This window comes from Amblyomma americanum, chromosome 10 (genome assembly GCF_052857255.1).
Source record: "Amblyomma americanum isolate KBUSLIRL-KWMA chromosome 10, ASM5285725v1, whole genome shotgun sequence".
In the NCBI taxonomy this organism is placed as follows: Eukaryota; Metazoa; Arthropoda; class Arachnida; order Ixodida; family Ixodidae; genus Amblyomma; species Amblyomma americanum.
Window position 1 is genome coordinate 48,914,014 of NC_135506.1, and position 18,698 is coordinate 48,932,711.

The following is an 18,698-nucleotide window of genomic DNA, read 5'->3' on the forward strand; positions in this document are numbered from 1 at the left end:
TTCCCCTTGCCCTTATCTACTGAGAAAGGGGGCAAAAGCACGGCTATAAAAGAGGCCGCAACCACACGAATGCCATTTCGGCATTTTCTTCCGACTGAGCCATAATGGAAGGAAGCAAGCGCCTCATCTTTCGGCTGTGGTCCCAATCCATGGAGAAGTTCACCAAGCTGACAGAAAATCGGCGCAGTCTCGACCTGCGCCGGTTCCTGCACGTGAGGACGGTCATGACGAAGGTACATTTCCTGGCCCGACGGTTGGAGTCGATGACATCTGCTCTTCAGGGATCCCCTGCTCGCCAGGTGGACCCAAGTCCAGCGGGCAAGCTCCGACGATCCGCCTCTTGCCCCAATCTTCACAGCTACTGATTCGCTCTCCCCGATCAACAAACCAAGACAACGGCCCTTGTCAGGGCCACCCACACGGTGCATGGGCAGAGTTTCGCGGGCGACGCCCGGCCCCGTTCCCTCTCTTTTTTCTATGCACGACAGGTGACAGCGAAAAGTGCCAAATGTATATGCCTGGCGACAGTGCAGCAACGTCAGATGGTGGAGTTCTTTCTTTGGTTATTTTAGTTGTTCGGAATGTCTTGGTGAAGGCTCGGGTACAGAATTCAGTCTTGCGATCTTGCGGCCAGATTACAAGAAACGGTATCTTGGGTTTACAGGGCCTTTTCGGGTGCCTTAATTGCAGTTTGTAAAAGTCGTAATATAATTTCTGCAAGGTTCTCAAAACAAAAGGGGACAATTTTCTGATCGAATGTAGTCATTCCAGAGAATTCATTTTAACACTTGGCACTCGAGCTTGTACACATGGTGACCATTCTTCTTTCATCAATTCCCAAGTGGTGCTAAGATGGACAACAAACAGCAGGTTGGATGCAGTGACAGCGAGAGTTCGGTTAACTTCTGAGAAGCGAAGTTTGAATCGGTAGAGCTAATGGCCGAAAGGGAGGAGTTCATGTCCACATGTGCGTTAAGTGCTCCACCGAATAGGGCAGACGGAGGAGGCGTCACAGAAGCGTCGGGAATGGATGCGCTAAGTATAAATGGGAGATAAAGTTTGAAACGGTAGAAAACGAAAAACTTGGAAAAGGCATGCTCAAATGGAGAGAAAAATGGCCGCTATCGAAAATGACAATGACGGACACGTGGACGGGCCCTGCGTGGGCGTGGCCAGCGGAAACTAAAAAGTGGGTCAAGAAGGCGTTAGCTATTCACGGACAGTAACTGAGCAGTCGGGAAGTCATGCTGAGAAAAGGAAGAGCACAAATACGAAAAAGGAGGTCATGGTCGGAGTCAGCGGGGGAGAGAACAAGAATGCAGTGACGTCACTGGGGTCAGAGACACCGAAAGCAGTGACACCGAAAGGACAACCCTTTCTCCCTCTTCATCATTTTCGCATACCCGACTTCTCTTCTCGAGCTCGCTCCTTCCGCAACCAATCTCTTTCCGATCTCGTTTAGATAAATTGAATTCATGTGAATATTTATTTACCACAGGGCAAATAGAGTCGAAGTAAAATCAATCAACTCTGAAAGGAATTCGCGAAAAGGTTCGGTATAACGATAATCCGATATGCATAAAAACTGGCAATGAATCATCTTGTCTGCAACCTAGAAGTAAAGATATATTGCACCTTTGCTAGCGATGCCTTGTTGCACCGAAGTTCCGCCCGCAGGTGTTCTGGCGACGCCGAACCTTCTTCGCATCGAGTCCATTGCGGACGGTTGCTCGGATACAGCCACTGAGTATAAAAAGTTATCTGATATTGTTACCAGCACACTGTGAATAACATAATCATTCCCTGAAATTAAGTACAACTGTTGTCTGCAACTAATTCGGCAATGAAGCGACCAATGCATGTCCTCTCGGCTTTAGATAGGTTGGTTTCGCAGCATGACATTTATGTGGCATGGAAAAGTAGTAGAAGCGATCGAAGGTCACTCAAAAGCACACTCGCGTTCCCTTGAAGCGCGGTTTTTATCGTGGTACTAGAAACGATAAAACCGCTATCAGAACGAGAAATTTTTGCTGCCACGTGTTTAGATAAAGAAGGATAAAACTGTATGAGAACTCTGGCTGTCAGTCTATCTAAAAAATAGATGTCGTAACGTAAGCCGTGGCACCTCTGCGGCGAGTGTGATTTTCAGCACCTTGAGAAAACTCGTATTCCATTATTGTTCCAATAAACAGCAGTTGAAGACTATCGTCTGTCCTATGCGTATGCGTTCTTTTCTCCGTTATGTCCAAACAAGCACTAGCAAATTTGATTTCATCACATATATCACATGTACAACAATAATGTAAACTGTAACGTTACACAATATCAAAAGACGCATGCTCCATATATAAATGATAAGTGACAGACAGTCATTAGGATGAAATTGTTTTCTAATTGAATTTACAGCGTCATGGGCACAGGTGCGGCCTTGCGGATTTTTAATAATATCGCGCGATCGCTGATCGAGCGGCATGTCACCGCCCTGTAACGACGATAAGTAGGAAAAAAGGCTGTGTGCCACCAACGCTATAAAAACTGTACTCGATATCAGCTTTCATTCAAATGCTTGCAAGTGCTGCACAATTACCACTCGTAGCTGTTTGTGTCTGTCTCCGGAACAGGCTTTTTGTGGTCTTTGGCCAAGGTCTTCTACATGTTTCACCCTAGAGATGGGCAGCAGGGGTGGTTGGTAAGCGTACGTTCACGTGCTCTTCAACATCGCCCTATTTGACATTTCTCTTGTTCAATACCCTGGTGGCATCATAAATTCAGGCCCGCATGAGAAATAGAACAGGGAATAAGCGAGTGACTGCCGTATTTATACATTGTCACCACGAACGTAGCTCGCGAGGGGGGGGGAGTTTGAGACTCGAGAAAAACGGAAAGGAAAATTATTCCGATTGTAACACTGGCACAAATTCACTGTCCGGGCCAACCGTGCCTCAGAGCTTAGGAAAACAGCAATGCACGACATAAAAAATTGGTTGGGTTTTATGATAGTTGAACCGTGTGTAGGCGTGCGAAAGCTTGTGTTTAGCCTGGATGGCTCATATATAGTTTTTTCTTTGCTGGGTTGTCAGCACGTCTGGAGACGATATTTGTTCAATAGTAGTATTAGTTGACAAAAATAACGACGTGAAATGCCCAGGGCGAGTGTGTGTGTATATTATAGCTATATAGTAGTATTTGTTGATTAATGCGACGATGTCAAATGCACAGCGCGGGAGTGCGTTGCAGTTTAGCACGAGGACCGACCGGCTGCGGCGATAACATAGCCCTGTCGTGAAGTGGCCAGCGAAGCTTATCTGTTCGCGCCATCGCGGGTTCGTTACCAGCAAGTTAGGGAGTGAGCGGCCAGGTTAAACAAAACGGCTCAGAAGCAAAACTGGATGATTTTGCCAGCCAGCTCATGAACGTTTGACATCACGTTATTTACACCACAGAGATGCCTATTCTGGAGTAGGGTGCTCGGAAATCCCCGAGCTCCTTTTTGCAGACAAGGTGCACCCATGTTTACCCGCGTATAGTGGACAGCACCTGCACTTATAACGCGAACATTCTGGCAGAGATATGCCTGGTCGGGAGGAGAATTGGCGAGAAAGAGCGACACTCGACCAAAGATTCGTTAGAGAACCGATGTTTCGATGCCGATGCGACACATTCTGGTTTCACTAGCTTGGAACCGGAGGCGAAAGTTGGCATCGACCTGTTCTCATGACGTCGCTGTTGCAGTGCTGCAGAAGCTGAGCAGGAAAAGGAAGGAGACGGTCCGTTCTCTCCTTCCAGTTGATGTAGGCTGTTCCACTGCCACAGATAGTTGTCCGCGTGTATAGCGTGGAATAGCAGGAAATTGGCAAGTGCCTCAGTACAATGAGGTTAATCGCTACGTCATGAAAATAAGCCTACGTCTTTAGCCCTGCTTACATGAACCCTATAGCGCAGGGCGTATTCAGGGGTCGCGATGAGCATGGTCAATCCACCTCAACCAGTATGTGTTTACATGAACTCGATTTTAGCGATTCGAGAACGGTCCAACTGTAGCGACACCAAGTGTCGAGCAAGCAGTAGCAGCCTCCAAGATTGAGGCACGCCATCGCAGTATCGGAGGTGCGACGGAGCACGTGAACAGCAAGTTCGCATTTATCCTCTCCCCTCTCAAAACTCTACTTTTCGTCTCGACAGCGTTTCCAAGCACACCGGGTCAGGGTCGATTTGAGCCACCTGCCCCTTGCAGCGGAGTTAACTGGACCCGACCCGTAGACTCCCTACTCGGCACGCATTTACATGAACCCAATACCGGTTTTCGGCCCGATAACTCAACAACCAGGTGTGTTGGGTTCATGAGAGCCTCTTATGAGGAATATTTGCAGCTGAATTCTCGACTTGTATCGACACTTGGGTTACTGCGCCATTGCGCTGTGCAAGGAACAATGCTGTTATCCCACACTGTCCTGAATAGGGAGCTCCCTCTCTTTGTTTTGGCTATAAGAATCCCTTATTGTGCGGCTGCCGGTAGGGGCGCTTTTGGGAGTGGCCTTGCATCCCACTTCCTTTCCGCACCAAGAGCTCGAGCAAAAAAAAAGCAGAAATTTTTTTCAGAATACAGCCCAAGCAAGAAAAAAAGGAAATAAGGAGCTAAGTCCGTCCTATCACTCAGTAAATATCTGCGAGCACGAGCACAAACAACCAAAAGGTTGGTGGAATATTGTAGTAGCGAAAAATTATTCTGACGCCGGATGGATCCACGTCAAGCTTGTTAAATGTGCCGCGAATTTCAAATCCCCGCAGAAAATACATACACAAATTTTAGAACATGTAAAATGCAAACACTAAGCTCAACATGGTAAAAGAATGCAGCGCGAAAAAACAAGGACGAACAGAAGTGGACAGGACAGGGCGCTGACTACCAACACATTTATTCAGAAAGATGAGCAGCTTATATAACGCAGTCCAACACCCACGTGACCAGGAAATTAGCAAACGCGTTCAACTATCTAATACAAAAAAACAACACGAAGTACACAATATCAAAGTGATACATATCTAGGTAACGCAAAGTCAGCCAAGAACCGATAAAACCGAGAGGACCACGACGAACCGTAAGGTGCTCGCATGGAAAATGATCAGTCAGGGACCTTTGCCGCCAATGCAGCACGAGGCAAAACGAAAACGAAAATAACAATATAGTCACCGAACACTAAGTAAAAGTCGAAGCTAAAAGCAGGGTCGGGGCCAAACGCATAACAAAACAATACAAAACGCAACGCAAAAGCTGAGTCAACCGCTCACAGTCAAACTGAGTCAAAAAAGTTGAAAGTTCTCTAGAACAAGAATTAAAAGCAGACGTGATTAAAAAAAAAAAGACGTGTTTATAGTGGGCCTAGAAAACTGGACTCCTTGTCTGTAAGTAAAATAGAAGGCATGCTGACGCACTTGTCTCCAGCTTTGGCTATCATCCTTGCCTCAATGATGACCCTTTCAATTTCTGTCCGCGCCCGTGCTCTGACAACCGTGCGCGTGTAACATGGTTCGCACCCTTTGCAAGACTTGCAATGGTCGTCCAGGTGCCCGCCGCTTTTGTTGCGGACCCTCCGGCGGTGTTCAAACAATCTCTCGGCAGGTGTCTCAACGAGAGATTGTTTGAACATACGGCTCCGGATGCGGCTGGGGACAGGTTATGGGCAGCACCGCTCGACGTACTTCATCGCGAATGATGTCCGAGATGGCTCCGAAACCAGGGTTGTTGCTCGACAGGGCAAAGCATATGTAGCTCTTCTGTGCCGGGCAGCGGCATGTTGGCGTCCCTAGCAGTTATATTCGCTGGACGGCCATGATGCGCGATCCTCTGCCGCAAGGCGCGCTCCATCCTTGTCGCCTCCCGAGCAAAGTCAACCACTGCTCTAGGAGGGTCGCGCACAAGTCCTACGAAAAGCTGCTCTTGGACTCCTCGCATAAGATGACGTACCTTCTTCGTTTCAGGCATCGTAGGATCTTCGCGGTTGAAGAGCCGCGTCATGTCTTTTACGAACATGGCGACGCTCTCATTTGGCTTCTGCGCTCGGGACTGCAGTTCAACTTCAGCTCGCTCCTTCCGTTCGTTGCTGCCGAAGGTGTCGAGCAACTGTCGCCGGAAGTCTCGCCAGGTGGGGATAGCGGAATCGTGGTTTTCAAACTACGTCTTGGCGGAGTCTTCCAGGGCAAAATAGACATTGCGTAGCTTGCGGTGCTCGTCCCACAGATTAAACGCAGCGACTCGGTCGTAGCTGGCCAGCCAGTCTTCCAAGTCTTCAAACTCGTCGCCATGAAACGACGTGGGAGTGCGAGGCGCATGAAGAAGCAGCGGTGGAGAACTGAGGTATTCTGGCTGCTCTGGCTTCCCATAGTGGACGTCATTGCGCGGCGTGGTGCCGTCAGGGGTCGGAACTCAGGGTCTAAGCCTCGCAAGCAGCGGCTCGCCTTGTTGATAGGTGTCGTGTCCACGGGGTGTTGCTGGGCGTCGTCGCAGGCTCCCGGGAGCTCCTCGTGCATTCGGAAATTACCAGTACCTGCACCAAAAAGTTCCCGAAAGCCGGCAGAATGGGCAGAAGAGCGCAACAGGACTAGCCAGGCAGACACACTCAGAGAACTAACGCACGAGCCGGGGAAGAGAAGGAAGACCAGGGGGTGCTGTCCCACTGCAAGGCGGCGCCAGTAGATGGCTAACACTGTGGCAATATGCAAAATCAAAAGATGCGATAACCTCTTTTGAGTCGTTGGGTTGGGCAAATACGTTCTTATTCTGCGCAGAGCACTAAAAGAGCGTTCCCCAGAAGCGACAGACACTGCTACGGAAAACAGAAGCTGAACACACCTCACGACTTGATCCATTAACTCGCGAATGTTTTGCAATTCCCTTTGCAGGATCTCCAAAATGCTCATAGTTGTGGTATAATCAGCACCGTTTAGAAGAGTTGATAATAGCATAAACTGCGCCGAGAGCCTGCACAAGACAAAATCAACTGCATCACTCCCAAAGCCGCCTCTAGTTCATCTGCTGAGTACCGACTACCTCCAGCGGCGCTGGTTAAGATGTCTTCCAGTTTTACGAGCTGTTCCATGCCCGGCTGCTCAAAACGCTGTTTTGTTTCACTTTAGATTCGGTCGGCAGTAGCCAAATACTCCTTGCGCAGCGCGGCCTTAACGTCAAGTGCAACTGGATGGACAGGTCTATCAGTCGTCTCATACCTCGCAGGAGGTTTTGTCGGCCTTGATATACGATGTTCCTTCAGGCCTAGGCACGCTGCTGTTGTGCTCGTGTGCTGCCACAGCTTCTCAAACGCAGTTTCAGAGCGCAACTGGGAGATATCCTCCCAGAGAGCCTCTTCTGCCTTTTTTGCATCTGCGGCGGAATATGTTGAGCTCTGCAGAGCCCTTGCTAATTCTTCACAAGGCCCAAAGAAGGCTATGGAAGGTTTCAAATTTCTGCAAAAGCCGATCGTAGATTCTAGAAATAGCCTTGCTGCTTTCGGTCACTGAACCTGGTGTCTGCAACAACTCATTGAGTATCTCTTTAACTCTGGCGTAATTCTCAACGAACCTTTGCATCGACTTGACTTTAACGGTTTATCACGTCGGGGAAAGCGGCAGTAAGTTATTTGGCTTTGATCCACTCTCCACAGCTGACTCACGTCCTGTAGCAATTACTATGTTAGCATAAACACTTTTGCGCTTCTTTGAGTCCAGGACTGCATTGGAAACGTCCTTAACAGTGGTAAGAGCGCCTCCAATTATGTCACAATTCCTGCTAGCCTCTTGCAGTACCAGATCTAAACAGTGACTACTGCAATGGACATACAATAACCGTGGCTCACAATCACTGTCTTTTATGCACACCCGAAAAACGACCGGACATATTCGCCACCCTATCAAAGCAGCGACCTCGTACACAGTGAAAGTCTAGGCCGAGATGCAAAATCATGTCCTTGATGGCCGAGTATAGGGTCTTAGATCTACTGTCAGGCGCGTTATACAGACCGATATACTCTTCCCGAACTTCGAGATTCTCGCTCTGCACCCACTGCACGCAAAAGGTGAACTGCGCGTCACCATTTACATCGGCTGTTCTATCAGCAATGATACCAAAAAATGGACTAGACTTCACGCCCTCTATAATTTCTCGATGGACACTATGGACCATAATCTCTTGAAGCTCATTCTGAATGTCACCGCTCACACATTTATTTCTCTTAGTCATCCACGTCTTAAGGACCGGGACATCCTCCGACCTCTCTTCGAGCAAATCGAGCAAATTTCTCTCACATCTACCTCGTCCTCGAAGAGCTTGACCTGTGCAGCAGAGGTAGCGCACAGGGCTAACTATGACACGAAGTGCTGCCCTGGCCTCCACCCGCTGTTTGTTGTATTGTTGCGAAAGGAGACGCAAAACAGGAATGCCTGCCTGGCATGACAAGTTTCGGCTCACGGAGGCCAAGTGAAATTTGCTCTTTTCTTTTGACAGGAACTTCCCGATAGCTTTGTTCCAATTGTTAAATCCAGCCTTAACGAAAGCTGGTTCTATACTTCCACCACTGTCCCCACTTTCATCGAAATGTCGACGGCACTCCTGATACAAGACTACGTCGCTCTAGCTTTCATAAAAAAGCCAAGAAAATCGCGAACAACCAACCACATTGGCACGATTTACCGCCTCTGGTTTCTGGTGAGCCTCTAGATTTCGGCTGCATGCGACTAACAGTCGTACAGCGCTGACTCGTCCTCCCTCGACCTGTTTCTTGAATTCGTGAAGGCAAGCGAATGCGAATTGCTTGTTTCATCAATGTTGGTTACTCCGGCTGTTCGACGTAAAGACCCCGGTGTTGGAGCTTTTACAAATGAAATCAAAGACGTATGGTCACATTTTGCTTTTCACATCGGGCTCCTCCAAATTTTAGTGAATGGTTTTAAAAACATGCGAAAAATGAAGTTTCCTCAGCATTGTCCCGAATTAATGTATAACAAGTTATCAACATTTGCAGAGCAGATAGCCGACTTTTCTTTTTGTTGGAAACACTGAAAATGCTTACCGGTGAAGCAGTCTGCAGATGGTAGGGAAAGCTCGGAATAATGGGTAGAGTCATCGCCGATTGGTTGAACATCGACGGCGTTCGTGCTGTGGCGTCGTAATGGACTGATTTCTGCAGAAGAAGCGCCATCTGGTAGCGATCAGGAAAAGCAAAGAAGTAAAAAGTGCGGTTGAATGGATGCATTGACACAACTGGAAGTCGGGGTAAAGTACTAAGAACTGTAAGATACCTTACCTTGAGATTCTCTTCTTCTTAGGCATGTACGCTTTGCAGCCGGTATGAAGAAACTGTTTATCTTTCTCTGGGAGCCAGGCATTAATTTTAACGCTGGAATTAATACACTAGCGAATACAAGTGACACGGAAATACCACTTCAGTTCACCGTGCATTCAATGTATTCACGAGCGCGAACAGGGTCAGAGATCAAAAGTGAACTTCTCTCCGAAGAGAGGATCTTAAGGTAAGATAATAAATGACGATGCAGATGCAGGCTGCAAAAGGAGCATCCCAAAAGGAGCATCATTCACTGCACATCGCGTCCAGTTTTACACTGTTCTCCGTCCCTAGAACCCCCAGGTTGAGGACGTCTCCGCCAGGGTGGGAGTGGCCTAAAACTTGCCTTCTCGCGCACAAACTCGCGCGCACCAACTGACACCTCCGCATACATGGACATGCCCCTGGCATAAGTTGAGCACGAGGGAAAGGAGGATACGGTCGGGAAACCGCCGGGCTTGAAGGTGACGTCGGCTGGGCCGCCAACTCTCTCACCGTCGACGAACCCTGTTCTTCCTTCCAAGAAGCCGACGCGCTAAGCCGGAGCGCCCCGTCGAGAGATAATCCAAAGTGGTTGTGCCATTAGCAAGGCCGACGACTGCTGTGGAAGAGCGGCACCGAACACCTGCGAAAAGGTTGATTTCCACGCTTGAGCTCTGTCTCATTCGGATCCTGGGAAGCCGTCATTGGCGGTGCCATTAGCTAGCGCGGGGAAGGTATGAAGACGGGCGCTGCCTCTGGCCGAGGGCGGTGGAGTCTGGTCTCCTGAAAGGGGTTTTTCGCAGAATCTTGCTCTCCGTTTCGGTCCCACGCCACGACCTGGCGAAGCGCGGCAATGGCACCACCATGACACATGAGTCCACCCAGTGCAGTGGCACTCAGTGCGGCCTGTGAGCGACCGTCATCAACTTGCTTATGATGAGACCCGCTGGCACCGATCCTTACAACGTGCATCCGTCTGGCCCTGTTTGGCGTCTGGCCTGACTCGAGATGGTGACCGGGAGGCGCTCACTATATGCCGTGTTTACGACATGAAAACAAAAAAAAAAATTATTCTTCTATGTTTGAATTTAGCTTTTATTTGCTTTTTTGGGCATTTTATTATGCACGTTTGGAATTGGTGGCGGTCAACAATGGTGACTTAGCTGACGCACGTTACAATGGCCCGAAGGGAACGGCATTTTGGGTATAATACCCTGGGCACAGCGCGAGCCTCCGAAACGCGCAAATTTTATATGCCAATCTTCGAGGCATGAAAAGAACAGCAATAAAATCAAAAGTTTGTTGGCCCTTATGCCGATTGTTGAATCATATTACTAAAGCGCTTACATAGCTATCCCGCGAAGACCAGCGTTTGTTTAAATAGTATTTTAACTCTATGATTTCAGTTGATTGAACTGCTCAGGACTGCACGAAACATGGGAAAAAAAGCGACGCTTGAGCGTGACTACTCAGTCGAAATTATATCATAAAAGCACTCACAAATTTTTGAGAAAATAATCGAGCACACACAAAAAGCTCTTTTTTTATATAAGGAGTGATTTTAGGCCATGTAAAAAAAACGAATGCGAAAGAACCAGTAGTTCCGGTTAGAGTCGCATCAAGCCAAATCAATCTCCTTCACTGGCTTATGCTAGGCACCATACTTCCGCTTATAATCTTTCCCAAGGATGGAAAAACGTGACTTATCCACCAGCGCAACGGTTCTAGTTCATTTTACCAGCGCGAACCGCTGCAGCCGTTGTCTCGGGCACTTCCGTGGGTGTCAGTGCATCATCATGATTCGTGCGCATGCAGTGCAGAGAAATACGTTCACCACAAAACCTCTGGCACGTTTTGGTCGTTCGGCGTGCATCATGAATTCTTCGCACAGCGGCGGTAGAGACGTTTTGGTGTGAGGCAGCAGTGGTGGTAGTGCTAACCGTTGTGTGTTCGATCACGATGGTAAAAATAGAAATGCCTTTACAGACAAGAAAAAATGCAGCGAGGAAGCGGTACCGGCCCACTCTTTCTCTTGCTTTGCAGTGGCCGGCGCGGTTTTCGGCGAGCTGGCTTTGTGAACCATCGCTTGGTCACAGCGTCACAGCTGCTGATTGCAGTTGTCCGATCTGATACGCAGATGAGCCGGCAACCCATGGGCCCCGATGCAGTGCTGCATGTTAACTGAAAAAAATTATCGCTTTGGCATATGGTAGTACGTGCATTGAGGATACCTGATTATGATGCATGAGATAACCTCACATTTTCATGTCCCTACTCGGTGGTTTCGCTAGCTATGGCATTAGGCTGCTGAGCCCAAGGATGTTGGATCGACTCCCGGCCGTGGTGGCCGCATCTGGATGGACAGCAAATGCAGAAACGCTCATGTGATGTGCGTTGTATCCGCACATTGTACCCATTTGGCAAAGATTAATACGGAGTTCTTCGCTATGGCGTCTCTTATAGCCCATGCGCAGTTTTGAGTCACAATACCTGCCTTTCAGATTTAAATAAACTATATACATGGAGGTGTGCGAAAATTCCCAACTGGTTTATGGAACAATTCCCACTTGATTCCAGCTGTAACCAAATGGAAAGCAGATAAAGTTTTCCCCCTGGAATTGGACTAGTCACACTTTAAATGAGAACTGCACTATTGTTTCAATGCATAGGTTTCATATAAATACGTCAACTTAGGGCCTGTAAACAGCTGTGGTCCAAGGAGAGGGCTGAGTCGGGCTGGTTGGTCCACGTTGAACGGTACGAAGAAACAGCGCTGACGGACGGGACAGAAGAGGAGGCAGACACATGCGCTTGTGTCTGTCTCCTGTTGATTCCCTACCGGCAGCGCAGTTTCGTCGTAGCGTTCAGCTGTGGTTAATAGTCATCTGACTATACGGTTTACTTCTAAGCCTTGAATTGAAACTTTAGCATCTCCAAGGACCAAAATAAATGGTGAGGGCGAGGGTCTCCTTCACATCGCTCAGATTGCTTCAATTACACCACCACACGGCTCAAACACGAACAATTCATTTGGACTGTCAAGAGTTTTTAACGGGATATCTGAGCTCAATATTTCCAGTTGCGGATAAACGCACCTATTGTAATTTGTACGCATTCCAATACAATGTTGCTGAAATATAAACTGTATTTTGACAAAAAATATATTTGGCTGAAAATAAGACGGAGCCATGGCAATAAAGAAAACAGGCATCATGGGTTCTCTGTTCCACACTTGTCCACCGATGTGGTTTATGATGATCTGCAGCGCTGCCAGTGCTTGTATTTAACCTGTATCTCTAACTAGTTTTCTATTTCAAAAGGAGCAAGATTAAGCAGGCATATTCAACCATAATAATAATGTAATCGCAGATAGAGGGGTAAGTAACCGAATAAGCCCCCAAAAAGGCTGGAACTGTCCACGGAGGTTGACAAGCGGCGCCAGCCTTCCTTGATTGCGGTACAAGCTTCCGCCAAGATGCCTAAAGGTCGACTTCCTAGGCCCTTCCCAAGCGTTTATTTATATATAGCCACTGGAATGAGCCACTTTTCTAGTAATTTCTTGCGCATGCGCAAAGCCTCCTCATCCGCCAACTTTGAAGACTGAATTTTTGAACAGGAGAGGAGTTCGCTGAACGTGCTTTTCCAAGACGTCCCCTCGATGCGACAAACTACTGCACACTAATGAATCATCTGGAAAAATCTGTAAGTCAGCTTTCCGCAAGGTTTGCTTTCCAACCAAAAGTTCTCGTTCCGAGACGACACTCTCGCATTCTTTGTGCAGTGGGGTTCCCCCTTCTGAGTAACTTCTGGAAAATCGCCATTTGACTTCAAGATGGCCCCGAGAGAGGGGGGACCGCTGTCAACCTCCTGTTGCACCGCAGTAGAGGTTAGGCAGGAAATGAGAGGAAATCGGTTTTGCTTCCGTGACGGCGGGAGTGTGCTCATACTAAACTTTCTTATAATTTTGTGCTGAACAAGTTATACTGACCCCACAGTGTCGTGCCAATTTCCTGCCTTCACGCCTCCCTACCCTTTGTCCGAACAATGAACAGATGAAGAGCACACCAGACACTTTGCGAGGACAAAGATCGGTCTCCCCCCTTTTAGTGGGTCGCGCTGAGCGTTGACACATCCGACTTACAAAGGCGACGGCGATGGGCATTCACGGAAAACTTCCCATCGCATAGGCTAATGGACTTCACCAGTTTTTAACAAAGAAAAAGCGAAACCGGCTCCCTGCTCTTGCTGCTACTGCGAATAGGTTAATGGACTTCGCCAGTTTTTAACAAAGAAAAAGCGAAACCGGCTCCCTGCTCTTGCTGCTACTGCGAATTGGTACCTGCGCCAGATTGTTTGTATTGTTAAAATTGCAGTTCTATGAAACCAAAATGAGGGCTAGCATACTAATGCTTGCCTGTTCCAGAGATTTGAGGGTGTCTTCAAGGTGTAGTTTCCTACCAGGAAGTCATGGGAACGCAGAGGTCGTAAGTTAGGTTACAGCAAAAAAAAAAATGTAAACAAGGCAGGAATTCAGGTGGGGAGGAGCTGAGCCAACTCTTGAGATTAATTGGGGAGGCTCTGCCCCCACCCCCTGCTCCCCTTGTTCCGGCGTCCCAGCTGGATAATAGGTCTCGCAGTTTGCTCAGAATTAACTTGTAGAACCGTAAAGTGGGATCGGAATCTCATTTCCTTTAATGACAATGGTTGGTGACTCCGCGATGGCCTCTTTTTCGTACTTTTCGGCTGGATAAAATATACAGAGAGGCGTTCCTATTTCCCAAATTTAAAACGAGCAGGCATCAACATATCGACGGGAAACCTACTATTCTTCAGAAATATCCCGCGCTGGCGTAATTGTGTAAAGAGGTCTTGCACGTGGTCACAGCCTTTCCCAGTTTATGATATCACCGCTCTATCGTTTCTGTCTCTCTACCCGTCAACCCTGGCCACAAAATTTCCTCTTATTTTTTTTTTCATTTTGATCACTATATTTCTACTTTTGCCCTCTTTTTGAACCTCGTGCTATCATTTTTTATTCAATCCTTCACGACACCCCTTCTCTTTCGAGGTTCCTCCCAACCTGTCTCCTTCCTCTCTTTTTCGTTCAATTTCGTTTTTTTTCTTTCGGTACTTCGGCGACATTCATTACAGGAAACTTTTTCTCATATATTTTTTTTAATGGGGAGGTATCTTCACGGGGATGTTTTTCCCGGAACCCATTAAAATCATAAGATGCCATTCACTGGAAGGAGTTCCTCTGACGGGAGCTTTGTTCCTGAGTTGTATCCGACTGTATAGACATTATCGTCCCTGCGCTCTGTAGCTTTGAGTACATCTCCACTCCTCTGCGGTGTTTTTCCCTTGCCATTGATTTTGCTGTAAGTTTAAATGTACAGGGCACGCACGAACACAGAATAGCTGGTATTCGTGTTTACTGCGTAATGTGGCCAGGGGAAACGAAGAACGAGAAAAATATACGTTGCGAGGCGGGGCTATGACAAGGACATATGAAATACTTTGCGCGTGTATAGCTTTAAAACACAAGAGAAATGAAGTTTAGCTAAGATTGTGCCCCAAAGCCCCCAAAAATTTGCTTTTTGTGACATTCGCGGCGCACACACTCTTTATGCCGATTTCGGTTTGAATTCGGCATCTCTGATTGCCATCTCTTTTATGAAGACTTAGTACTAAGGCGAAGGCACCCCTTTTCTCAGTATTTTTCCCCTCACTCATTGCTGTAGGAAATCGACAAGATAAAGAAGAGCTCCAAGCAGGAAAGCCATTTCTTCCTTTCTTTAGTTTTCTCGGTGGTGGTTTTTTTTGTGTGTGTGTGTGTGGGGGGGGGGATAGAGCAGGGGAGTGTCTATTGTGTGTTCATAGTAATAATAATAATTGGCTTTTGTTGGAAAGGAAATGGCGCAGTATCTGTCTCATATATCGTTGGACACCTGAACCGCGCCGTAAGGGAAGGGATAAAGGAGGGAGTGAAAGAAATAGGCAAGAAATGGAAAGGAGAAAAACTCATCTCCCCCTAGGTCATGTGCCCTATGTTACAACGCCTGAACACTTTTTCCAAGAATCGCACCCTCTCTCTCTTCTCCCTTTCTGAAAGCGAGCCATACCCCCATGTGCGAAGCCCCTCCTCCCGGGAAAAGTATTTCCGCCCTCGTAGCAACTGCTTCCATTGCCCTTTCCCTTAACTACTGGGAAAGAGGGAAACGCACGGCTATAAAAGAGGGCGTAGCCAGACGATTCTTATTCTTGTCTCGTCTTCCGACCATCAACATGGAAAGAACGGTCCGAGCCATCGTCCAGCAGATAGAAGAGCAACGCAGTCGCAACAGGCACCTGAACCGGCTGGCTCAGACAGTCATGAGGCAGGTACTTTTCCTGGCTCGACGGGTGGAGGCCATAAAGGCTGCGCGTCAGGAATCCCCTGATCGCCAGGTGAGCCCAGTTCCTGCGAGCAAGCTCCGACGATCCGCCTCTTGCCCCAACCTTCACAGCTGCTGATTCACTCTCCCCGACCAACGAACCAAGACAACGGCCCTTGTCAGGGCCACCCACACGGTGCATTGGCAGAGTTTCACGGGCGATGCCCGCCCCGTTCCCTCTCTTTGTTTCCGTGCAAGCATGTCCGACATGTGTCATTGAAAAGTGTCAAATATATCGAACTGGCGACAGGGCAACGTCAGACTGATGAGTTCCTTCTTTTATTTTAAATGCTAGCTATATGTAGGTGCAGGCTTAGGAGAAGAATTTAGTGACTGTTTCTTTAGACCTGGCTCTGTGGCTAGACAATAAGGACCAGTAGCTGAGATTTTCAGTGCTTATTCGTGAGTGTAAATTTCATTCTCCATGATGTTGTGCCCGCGCTTCCTTCCTGCTGTGGAGTTCGGCGAAGTTGTGCATGGGGAGGATTCCCTGAGGACCACCGCGAGAGTGGGTGAGCCCTCTGGAAGAAACGTGGCTGCAGGAACATCAGGTGCAGAGACAATAGCGTCCCCAGGTCTTCAACAGGAATGCCAGCGACGACCATAAGCGCATTCGTTCCGGTCCTCGCCACGACGAAGTGCGGTATCAGTGTGGTCCCCTTCGGTCACGCTGGGATTGAACAATTGCCCGAGTGTCGCCCCTTCGACAGAGCTTCCGCGGTCCGGTCACCAGTACAAGATCTTTCAACCCCTGCTGGGAGACAGCCTCAATTTCTGTGTCATGCAGGCGCCTTCCGGGTCAATATGGGCGCGGTCCGGTCACACGTACGCGCCCACCTGTAGGCCGCGTGAACGACAACGTGACCGGGTCCTGTTCCCTTTCCCTCGACCGAGCCCCGAGGAAACATCAGGACCGCCCTGCCGTGGGTACCATCAGTGCCATCGTGTGATTGGACATCATTCTTCGAACTGTATTCCCCAGCTAGGGATATGGGGAATACGAAGAGTATTTAAGGAGCTGCTGGTTTGGTATTAGAGGAGAGCCCCCTTCTTGAGAGATACCAGAGACTCCCGACTGCTAAGAAGCTCTCTTTACAGTGAAGCACTCTCAGTTGCCCGCACTTGTACATTATGTAAATAGTCCTTGTATGAAGTTTAACTAGTTTTCTTCCTCCGATCGTCCTTGTCTCTTCTCCGGCCCAGTCACGCTACCTGAATACCAACAACTGGTGGCAGCGGTGGGATGCTGCTACCTGAGGCCCAACAAGGATCTGTAATTTAATTTTTGCACGTATTATCTATCCCTTGCTGATTTCAAGCCCGATTGAAGAGTGAACAGCTTATTTCATCAAAGTTGTGACCGCATTGACTAAAGTGTTCCGGCACTGAAATCGGTACGTTCCATGCTGCATCGCCTCGATGACCGCTCATTCTGTTGCTCATTGATTGCCCGGTTTCTAGGGTACATGGTTTCCAACACGGGAAACATTTAAGCATGTAGATAACAATTGACGACGCGCCGTTAAAGCTAATGTGTATATAGAAGATGAACTGACTTACCGTCCTTCCAACACCAGTGTCACCTTGTAACTGCTTGCACCTAGGTCGCGAGCATGAGATTACTGTCGGCGGGGGTTTCTTATTGAAGGTATCGTGTATTAGGATGTCGCTCAAGTTTGATCTTCGTCTGTATGTTTGGCAGCGAATTGTATATTCTTCAGACGATTGTTCTTTGCTGCTAGTGCTGGTTGCTAAAATACTTCGCGAATCACCAAGGGTAGCACACACAGCTGTGATATATCGCAGTAAACTATAGGATTGGCATGAAAGCTCTGCCCACAGTAAGCTCATGCCCTCTACTTAGATGCAAGACACGCAAGCATTTGTATGGCGACACTGTTGCTAGAAGCACGGCGAGCGAATTCATCTTCGATAGAAAGATGAGCTTTAACTTCTCGCCCTTTAAAGTTATCTATATGCTTCAATGCTCCTCTTGTCAAAAAAGAAATATATATTGGTGAAACCGAACAATCAATGAGAGCCAGATTAAATGATCTTCGAGATGACAAAGCAAGGAAAGTAAAGAAGGCAGCGTCGGAACATTTCATTCAACGTGGTCACAACTTGGATAAAACTAAACTATTCATTCTTGATTCAGGCATCAAATCTGCACAGGATTAATATTAGAAAGAGGCATTCCTAATAAACAAATTTCAAACCTTACAACCAGCAGAGATCAACTTAGTAAGAAGAAACTTAGAATCTACATTCCGGCACTGGCGTAATACATTAAAAAGGTATTGCACATGGTCAGAGCATTTTCAAGGGCTCCATAATCCTGCTTCATCATTTCTTTTCTCTACAATTTTGCCCGGACCTCTCCGTTTCCCATTCAATCATATCTTTTATTTGTTTTCTTTTCTCTTTGTTTCAATTTATCCTCCTGCATTTACCTTATGCCCTGCCCCTCCTGCTATTATTTCTCAGGAACCATTGGCTTCGGCATTCCTTTGCCCCCCATCCTTTCGCACAATCTCGGAACTCGCCCACATTTTATCTTTTTCCTTCAATTTCGTTTTCTTTTTCTGGGTTTTTCGATCTGCTATGCTGCCTAATTCTTTTATGCAAGTTTTTCAGGTCAACGCAGCCAGTCATACCCGGCCGTCTGTAGCAGCTTTCAAGGCCCCCTAGCCTTTCAAGCACACATTCGCTCTCTGCACACGCCACACCCCCGCATTCCTTTCTGCTGAGTTCGCTGTTTGCTTTGTAGTTTAGCAGGTCAACTGGTTAATCCTCTCTAGCAGCTATCATGCCTGGACAAGATTGAACCCCCCTGTCTAACACCCCTCCCACCTCACGTCACCCTCCCCCTCACAGGGATCACATGTCCAGAGGAAACAGAATCTCTCAAGTACATTCCGGCAGTGGCGTAATTCTTTACAAAGGT